Source organism: Oreochromis aureus, linkage group 22, assembly GCF_013358895.1.
Source record: "Oreochromis aureus strain Israel breed Guangdong linkage group 22, ZZ_aureus, whole genome shotgun sequence".
Classification (NCBI taxonomy): domain Eukaryota; kingdom Metazoa; phylum Chordata; class Actinopteri; order Cichliformes; family Cichlidae; genus Oreochromis; species Oreochromis aureus.
The window spans coordinates 36,614,910-36,625,215 of NC_052962.1; the positions used below are offsets into that span (position 1 = coordinate 36,614,910).

Here is a 10,306-nt window from a genome sequence, read left to right on the forward strand (position 1 = left end):
TTCTCTCAACATTGGAACCTTGAGTACAGCGGCAGAACAATAGATTAACAGAATTGGGAGAAAATAAGCCAGTCTTTGGCTCGAAATTGTGCGGCTTGATCTCTCACTTTGTCCCTGAAACTGAGAAGAAACTCAAAGGACAGTCAATCTCCTGATGAAGACCGACAGAACATCGTGGACTTGAAGAATTAACTGAAGCCAAAAGACAGTGCAAGCGAAAGCAGTAACACTGACGATGACTGATGAGTCCAGCAGTATGAAAGAAAGCACGTGATGAAACATGCACAGTTGCTGGTGAAGAACAGTGTGATATGTCTGCTTGATGGCACTGAATGGGATATTTTGCCATGCTGGGACTTAACCTAAAAGAAAAGACTGTAAAGAAACAGAGAAGAAGACAACAGCTGAGTTGAGCCTGTGTTTGCTGGAGCTTTGAAGCCCGAACAGGACACTGTGAAGAGAGGGATCAGTGAGACGTGAAGCCGCACGAGTTTGACTGCAAGAATACAGGGTATGATTGGACTGAAAATTGAAGCCGGAACTCATGATTGTTTAGTGATGTCCACCACATCACGTTTAAAAGAGGTAAACATCAATAGAAAACACACATGCACAAATTGTTACATGTGAAATTATTTGTGAAATGAATCAGAAGTGAGATAGTTTGAAGCGAAAGCTCAGTGAAGATGCAGCTTACACTTAATTAACATGAAATGTAACGAGGAAGAACACGCTTACATTCATATTCATGACATAAACATGACATAACTGGTAGTTGTGGCAGGAAAGAGAGAAAAGTGGGTCGTTTAAACACTCGTGATAATAATGAAAATGTCTTAGTTTGTTATTTTCAGGAGTAAAGCAGACCCGGACCAGTTCTCCAGATGCCGCAGTCGGAAGGAAATTGTAGGTTAACATCAATGGATAAGTTAAGGCAAGTTTCTGGTTGAATTGTTCACAGCATGATGTGTCCATGAACCTGAAAAGCAAGCCCTAACACCTGGCTGAAGACCAGGAGGGTGATCATTTAAAGTGGGAAATCAAAGTTTGGGTTAGTAATTCGGGGAAAGAGAAAAACTGACTGTTTAAGTGGAGAATTCTCAAGGAGTCTGAAATATTGCAAAACAACATATGCAAAGATAAGACGCACAAAGAGAAAATGCATTAACCTTACAAAGACAAGACAAGCTCATGAAGATTAATGCATAGACATTGATTAAACCTGGGTAAAAAACATAAACATACGCAATGAAGATCCGCTTGCTACTTGTATGAGTGATAGAATGGTGTGAATGTTTAATAAAATACACTTAAAGCTTGAAGTTGAGGGATGATTCAGGGAGTTCCGTGACAAGGGAGTGATGTATGTGTAAAGGAAAATGTCTCCAGCTTGGGAAAGGGTGAAACTGCAGATCACCCGAAGCCCTTGATGGATACAAAATGAAATATGAATAAAATATTATAATGGACTATTGTATATTAGTAGTATATTGTAATGTACTGATACATTTGGGTGTGACCAACCCCAAGCATGAAGTGTTCTCAGGTGGAAGCTGGCAACTTACTACTGGCAACGGCTCTGCTCATCATGCTATCCGCAATGGAAGACGGCAGAAAACACTACACGAGCCGAGAAGAGAGATGGACACATGACAACTCACATCTAACGCACATGACATAAGCACATCAGTACATCTAACCATATATGTTAAACACGCTGGACCTTACGAAGCATTCTGCATACTGATGAAAGCACTGAACGGGACAACTATAATAATTGTGTACACAGAGTGCTTATTACGAAGTGTGTTCTGGTCGACCACCTCGAACACCTGAGGTTGTTGTTTCATTCCCTGTGCCAGAGGACTGCTGGAGAAGGTAATAACAAGGGCCGTGAACTCCGAATCGGTGACTTGGGTGGCCATGATGCCACTGATGGGCGTGGAGGTGGCCGACTGGGAGGAGGAGTGACTCGACGGAGTGTGGTGACCCTGTTTGTGAACAGGGTCAAGAGAGGGAGTGTGGAATAAGGAATATTTTACTGCTACTTATGCTTATTATCATTATGATTGCATTAATTAACTTTGCATTAAGTCATGATCATTGCATTAAACCATATAATAATCACTTCATTGAAGCAGTTATTGAAGCTGCTGACATTACATTAAAGTCTGTATTACAGGTGTTATCATAATTACATAATATTCTTTACACATTGCAATTTGGTGCTTATTAATGAGTTGTGGCTCAGTCAATTGATTAGAAGGTTGAAAGCTCCGTTGGGCGTGAATGTCCCGGCGAAATATGGAGTAAGTGGCTTGGAGCTATGGAAGGTTCAATGCATGCACGCCTACAAAACACATATAATACATTTAATCAAGAAACAGGCTTGAGGGAAGGCCTGAATGTATTCAGCTTCTTGTTGCAGTTGAGTTTGCCCAGATACAGGTGACAGAAGAGGTGGCCAGATGACTACCATCCCCAAGGACCGTCTGGAGGGTGCAGCGAGTGGCCTTATATGGAAATTGTGATAGAAAACAGGAACTTCTATGTCTATTTTAGTTTATTAAAATGAATATTTACTGTAACTGACATATCATAATGTTTGTAAACGCATGAAGGGGCGTTAACCAACCCTGACGTTATAAAAGCAATCTGAAGTGTATTTTTGGGCGGAGTTCTACAACTGATGTTTGGCAGTTCGTACCTCCCCGCATGTGTATTCAATAAACTCTTCCGTTTGATTGCATCCTTCTGGGCCTTTGGTATTTTGTTTTGGATCTCAGTATTTCGAATCGGGACAATGGAAAACCAGCTTCAGCAAAATAACATTGGTGAAGTCTGGAGAGGCCTCAGAACCATCTCAGGCCACAAACATCAGAACTCTCTGCCTGGGAGGGATGTGAGGTGGGCAAATGAACTGAATCATTTCTTCAACAGATTTGATTCAGCCATGAGGCAGTCTCCAACATCGGCTGCAGACTCACCCACCCCCACTGCTGCTGTTCCACCTCTGATACCTCAGACACTTCACACCTCCTCTATTCACCCTGCTCACGCCTCCCCACCCCCAACAACAGCATCCAATACACACTCAACACAAGGCTCCAGCCTGTCCCTCTCAACCACCCAGGTTAGGAGGGAACTAAGGAGGATTCAAGCCAAGAAGGCAGAGGGCCCAGATGGCATCAGCTCGAGGGTCATCAGGTCCTGCGCAGACCAACTGTGTGGGGTGATGGAGCATGTAGAGATTAGAAAATTATTTTGCTGTTACTATTCATGTTGCATTAGTTATCATTTCATCGACACATTTTTTGAAGCTGTTGATGTTATATTAAAGTCTCTATTTCAAGACTGTATTTCAGGTGGTAGCTTAATCACATAATGATCTTTCATTGCAGGTGCAACTGCATTTATGTCATACACATTTGCATTGTGTGCTTATTAAAGAGTTGAAGCTCGGTCAATTAATTGATGATCAGAAGCTTCGGCAGCGCGAGGTCCGACTGATCTATTGAGTAAAGTGACCTTGAGTTATGAAAGTACTGCATACATGCTTACAATACACCACATAGTATATAGGAATTCAGCAACCTGCGGCGTTGGAGTCTGCCTGGCAACAGATGACTCAGAGTCTCTGCTTGTCGAGTGAGGCCATGCACTGAGGTCAAGGCACACATAGTTTGCCTGCACACATACACAGTATCTAGACTTGTTTTGCTCGAAACTGAAAAGTTGTTTTACCTGCCTATGTGACAGTTAGTTCCAAAGTAAAGGACATTAAGTGAAATAACAGGACGCATCGGGTGGAGGAACAGAGGAAGGAAAGGTTATTTTAGAATGTGTCCAAGATTGGGATTACTGGAACTGATGCATGTTATCTATCTGGTTTGACGCATGATGCCCGTCATCAATGTTATATTATAAATACAACTGGTGATGTATTGTTCGGGGGAGATCGAGGCTGATGGTTTGCAGAGCCCATCTTCCCCACACGCGTGTGTGTAATAAAATCATTGCTTTGACACACTGGGACCTTGCAGTCGTTTGTCTCTTCCTCAAATACGAACCATGACAAGCACCTCTTCAACCTGAGCCTGATGCTGGGAACAGTCCCACAGCTCTGGAAAACCTCCTGTGTTGTACCAGTGCCAAAGACTTCACGCCCCAAGGACCTCAACAGCTACAGGCCGGTGGCTCTGACATCCCACCTGATGAAGACCCTGGAGCGGTTGGTCCTGGCTCAGCTTTGGCGCCTGGTGAGCTCATCACTGGACCCACTTCAGTTTGCCTACCAGCCTGGCATTGGAGCGGATGATGCCATCATTCACCTCCTACATCGTTCCCTCGCTCACCTGGAGATCGCTGGGAGCACTGTGAGAATCATGTTCTTTGATTTCTCCAGTGCCTTCAACACTATTCTTCCCTCGGATCTGAAGGACAGGCTGGAGAACTCTGGAGTGGACCATCACCTGACTACCTGGATTCTGGACTACCTCACCAACTGACCACAGTATGTGAGGACTCAGGGCTGTGTGTCGGACAGGGTTGTCTGCAGTACGGGGGCCCCACAGGGAACGGTTCTGGCTCCGTTCCTCTTCACCATCTACACTGCAGACTTCTCCCACAACTCCACCCAGTGCTTCCTGCAGAAGTTCTCTGATGACTCTGCAATAGTCGGCCTCATCACTGATGGGGACGACAAGGAGTACAGAGGACTGACCCAAGACTTTGTGGACTGGTGCCAGCTGAACTACCTCCAGATCAACGCCAGTAAAACCAAGGAGCTGGTGGTAGACTTCCATGAGGCACAAACATCCTCCACTGCAACCACTGAACATCCAAGGTATGGACATTGAGGCTGTGGACAGCTACAGGTACCTTGGTGTTCATCTGAACAGCAAACTGGACTGGACTCATAACTCAGACGCCCTCTACAGGAAAGGACAGAGCAGACTGTACCTGCTGCGGAGACTCAGGTCGTTTGGAGTGGAGGGCCCACTCCTGAAGACCTTCTATGACTCTGTGGTGGCCTCAGCCATCTTTTATGGTGTGGTCTGCTGGGGCGGCAACATCTCTGCTGGGGACAGGAAGAGACTGAACAGGCTGATCCAAAGGGCCAGCTCTGTTCTAGGATGCCCTCTGGACCCAGTGGAGGTGGTGAGTGACAGGAGAATGGTGGCTAAGCTGTCATCACTGTTGGACAACATCTCCCACCCCATTCAGGAGACTCTGACAGCACTGAGCAGCTCCTTCAGTGGCAAGCTGCGGCACCCACGGTGTGGGACGGAGAGATTTCGCAGGTCTTTCCTCCCCACTGCTGTCAGACTCCACAACAAAGACTTTAACTGATCAAACACACACATCCACACATGTGCAATAACACTAAGTGCAATAATCTTTTCTGGCATCGTCGTATTTTTACTCAGTTGTATATACACTCTCAGAAATAGAGGTACGAGAGAAGAACATTTTTGTACCTATAGGTACATTTTTTGTAAATGTTCCCTTAAAAGTACAATACTGGTCTTTAAAAGTCCAGAAATGCCCCTTTAAAGGTTCAATTTGAAATAAAGTACAAATCTGTACCATTTTGACCTGTACTGCAGTGACAGTGGCAGAATGTGGTAATGGGTCAGCATGGGAAAATCTGGATGGGCCTGGTTAATTGTAAAATTCATATGAGATGTGAGTGTGCTCATAAAAGCTACATGTTATAATCAAATCTGTTGGTCCTCTCCTCTGTACGTAAATTATCCTATGATGCAAAGAATATCTGTAACCTACCTTTGTGTAAGTTATGTTAAATTATATTAAAAAAAACACACACACAATGACATGCAGGCACAACCAAATGATGTTAAAAAAAAAACTGGTCCATTTCCATTTTATTAAGTTCCAGTTATAATTTTTAATGTTTTAAATCTTGGTTGTAGCCTTCAAAAACATGAAATCATTTTACAGTTATGTTTGGCCATTTACTTTTTCGCTTTTACTACATCCTAGAATTGTTCATTAATTGTGAGGTTTTTATGGAATTTGCAACATCAAGTTAAACCGAGGTTCTTTGGAAGTTAAAATGTCAAGCAGATTTTTATGTTACGGTGACTAAATTTTGTAAGTTACAAATATAGTTCGCCAAGACAGCATAACGGTTTCTAAACAACTGCGCATTAATACCACAATGTTGTATTTTCATGTGTCAAGTTCGCAACGCGCATTAATCCCAAAGGCTGAAAAGCCAGCAGCGATGAGTGCTCCGCCTCCGCGCTGACTAGCGTTGACACAGAAAATGACTCTCAGGGGGTTATTGATGGAGGAGCTCCTTAAAAAGTTGATGGAAGAAGGCATTGATGTGTCAGACGACGAGGCGCAAAGGTTTAGAGGTAAGTCGGGTGTGATTTTGTGTTTTTATAAAAATTACAACGTGTAATTTTACAGTAGAGTTAGCAAAAGTCCGAAGAGCTAGATTTAACATGGGTGAAAGCTAGCAGTTAGCTAAGTTTTAAACAAAGAAAGATACAAATGTGGACTATTTAGACTGTTGGTGGAATGTTCAACGTCTGTCTGCCCGCCGTATTCGAGTGTTTTATCAATAAATAGTGACTAACCGTGTACAACAATGTAGAAAATCAATAATTTCTCAAAACGTGCTAGTATGTAAATATAGCTATTAACAAAATCGTTTTCTAAGCAAAATTTATCGCATCTAACTTGTTTCCCGCTCAAAGGGATTTTAAACAATGGAAGGTACACATTTGTACCATTCCACCTACTTAGTGGGATTTTCGAATATGAGAGCTGTAAGCTCTGCGCAGGGACACTGTCTGCAAACACCTGTGATGCCAGCTAGCTGCTCGATCAGGGATCGATTTATAATTTCAAATAAACCAAAATCAAGGAGGCAAATTGTGGGCAGCAAAAACAGACAAGATAGCCTAGGATTCTATTCTATCCACAACTCGGGTTATTGTTTTGGTTGCAATGAATAATGCCTACAGCCAACAGGCAATCGGCGCAAGGATTTCCCCCCCCCCCAAAAGAAATTTGAAAATGGTTTTATTTTTATTTCATACTGTACTTTATATTTCAGATAACGATGTACAACATTGAAGGTACAGTTGAAGGTCCAGTGTCCCAAGCAAACCAGAGGTAGGTTGTGATAAATGTCTAAATTTGCATATGCATTTAAGTGCTTGCAAAATGGCTAGTTAATGCTGTTTTCCTACTGTATTGCAGTTCTATACCTTCTTGCCTGCAGTTATTTCCATTCCAAAATTCCCACAAGATGTCCAGAGTCGCTTGGATCTCAAAGAACCAGTCCAGAAAGAACAGAAGTACCGAAACAAAATAATTGGGACTCTTTATGAAATGCTGTCACAGTACACAATGTAAGGGTTCCTTTCTGAATAATTACATTAATTTCTTAATATTAATATTGCTGTTGTACGAGAGGCAGAGAACAAATGGTTAGCCCATCTGCCTCCCAATCTGGAGACCAGCGTTCGAGTCTGGCGTGACACACGGTTCCAATGAACTGGCAATAGTGGTAAAACCATACATCCTGTGTCTCCAGACCTTGTCTGGACTATGATATCCAAAGTGTTCATTTTCGAATTTGCTCAAGAGTAAATTAATAATTCAGGACTGCAGTCAATTAATTAATGAAGTTTGGGAGAGGTGTGGCTGTTTGTCCGCGCCCATTTTTAAAAAATTAAAATCAACTTTAGCTACATTGATTTGACATTGGTCTATAACATACTATTTACGGTAATAACAATATGAGTAGAAGAATTGAAGAACAGAAAAGCCCCCAGAAAAGGATAAGAGTAATCAGTGTACTGTGTGTTGTTTTTCTTATGTTTGAAACAGGTACCCAACCCACTCAGACTACATCCAGGTCATCAAAGCCCTGATTGTGAAGTATCCTTTCTTAAGAGATGTACACGAAATGGTTATGTGAGTACCTCTCCTTTTTGTTTCTTTTATAGATTATATTAATATAAAGTAAGCATAATTAACTACTTATATACATTTGAAACAACTAGGACACCTGGCACAGCCAACTCAAGAGAAAGTTCAAAGCAGAACGGGCTCCCCTAATCAGCAACGAAGAAGTGAACCGGGTTAAAGAAAAGTTTGGACGCACGCAGAAACATCGGACCACAGAGGAATCCAGCAGCTCCTGTCTGAAGAGACTGAAGCCCTCTCTCGTAAATCCTCACACCCTCAGCCTCTAAGAGCTAAGGTAACATATGTAGTCTTATTATGTTCACTGTAAAGCTAAAAGTAAACATTAATTGAAAGAAACATGTTAACAGATAACATTAACATAGAAAAAGGAACTTCACAGTTGATTTAACAAAAGTCAGCTCAACTTGCAATTCCTATTCAACATTTTTGCATTTTTTTCAAAGCATTTGGTGTACAAATTACTGCATTTCGAGTAACATTAACTGTTAGGTCTAATTGTTGAATGTTGCCATTGTGTTTCTTAAATTTGTACAGTCTTAGTTCAAGCAGTATTATCAAAGCTATTCCTTTGATCCTGAGCACCTCTAACCACTTTGTGTTGGGGGAGGTTTTATAGCAGATACATCCTATCTGGAAGATCTACTTCCTTTGATGTAAGCTTCCTGCGTTTACGACCCTTTGGTCAGCAGGAGGACACACACACACACACACACCTGCATGCATATACATACAGTGCCTTGTCTTTGTAACCAAAGGGGGTTGCGAGGGGAGGTGTTTTGTAAACTATTGTTTGAAGTTTGTCAATAAAAGCCAGCGAGAGGAGGCCCTCATCGGGGTCACTTCCATGCTGGACATAGACGAGGCCTCCCTTGCGCAAGTAATCGATCGATCGCTGACTGTCTTGTTTTCATTCATGATGAATAAGTCTCTAGAATTAGCGGGGTTTGTGGGAACAGACTTATCAGATTTTACTTATGATAATACTGATATCTGCTTTGACAAAGGATTCGTGCTTTGTGGGGGAAGATGCAGCCTCCGTTGATGCTCATATCAAGGTGCTAAATGATCAGCACAGGACGCTACATCCTGACACAGCACTGGTGAAAGACCGCATGACAAAAACCTTTGCATGGAGACGTCAAGAGGTAGCTGAAGGAATGTGTACTGTGGACCTATTAAAGAGATATCCATTCCTGGGGACATCTGCAGGGGTAAGAATTGTTAAGATGATTGGGCAAACAGCTAATGATTTTTTTGTCTGTAAATCTGATTATTATTTTCTGTACTAACTGATTAATCAATCTGTTTATTATCTTTAGAATTTTTGTTCAAGGGTTAAAGCACTTTACATTTATCTCCAGTCTGTGTCTTTAAACATGTCAAAAGTTTAAATCCTCAATGTAAAATGTCATTCTTTTGTCTATTCTGCTCTTTTCATTTCCAGTTGTGTGATGAGGTTGATTTAATGCATCCCTGCCAAGACAACATCTGTTGCCGCTTTAGCGAGAACTTCACTGCTGTTCTTCAAAATGTTCTTCAAATGACCAAGGATTTGCCACTGAAGAAGGTCTTCATGGAGGCAAGAGAGAATGCACTGGCTGAAGACATTACAGGTACTAATTTGACCTCATACAAATAGTAAATTTTGTGACAATTCATTTGCGCTCTCTTCCAAAGATAATTGATGTACCATAGTGCCATGTCAAGAGCATGTTAATGGGAATTTGCATGCTATCAAAATCTAATGAAGTGCATTTGCATCTGTATGACCTAGGAATTGACTTCAAGGGGCACTTCTCCTCTTGCCATCCATCTTCAAGGAGAAGATAGAAGATTTCATCATCCTTGGAGAGGTAAATGCATGATGCAATGCATAGCCTTTGGCCACAAGTTTCATTCTCGGTGTTTTGTTGGCATGGAGCTGAATTCAGCTGCGGTTCAGCATCACAGCTAAGCTAATGTAGGGGAAACACTGCTGTTAATCCACAGACTTACAGAATGCTCTGGAAATGAACAAAAGTTTTACAGATGTGCATTTTCAGGATAAAGTGCTTCAGCGTGTGTCTGCTATATCTGTCAGCAGTGTCAAATATGAACTTGAGGATGTTTTTGTAGTTGGCCATGTACACACTGAAGCCATACCTATATTCTTTAAAATCAAGTATATTTTGAATGTTGATACTTGTTGGGTATTGTGTGGGAAACTGTTACTTCCTTGCACTTATGAATGTCATTTCCATGCTTACCAAGTGGCAGTTGACAATGACTGGATCCTGTTCAATCCAGGAAATGAATTAGACTTTCAAGCTCTAGACACCTATTTAGTTGATGA

General features: G+C 41.9%; 2 long non-coding RNA genes across 2 annotated transcripts; both read left to right on the forward strand.

The window, feature by feature from the left end:
• The first annotated feature begins 6,103 nt into the window (after positions 1–6,103).
• On the forward strand, positions 6,104–7,949 carry LOC120435481. The gene is made up of 4 exons (XR_005609757.1): positions 6,104–6,386; positions 7,094–7,152; positions 7,240–7,391; positions 7,873–7,949. It is a non-coding gene; the product is annotated as an uncharacterized LOC120435481 (long non-coding RNA).
• LOC120435480 lies at positions 7,949–9,765 on the forward strand. Its single transcript, XR_005609756.1, has 5 exons — positions 7,949–7,959; positions 8,049–8,248; positions 8,979–9,185; positions 9,419–9,587; positions 9,749–9,765. It is a non-coding gene; the product is annotated as an uncharacterized LOC120435480 (long non-coding RNA).
• Positions 9,766–10,306: the final 541 nt, after the last annotated feature.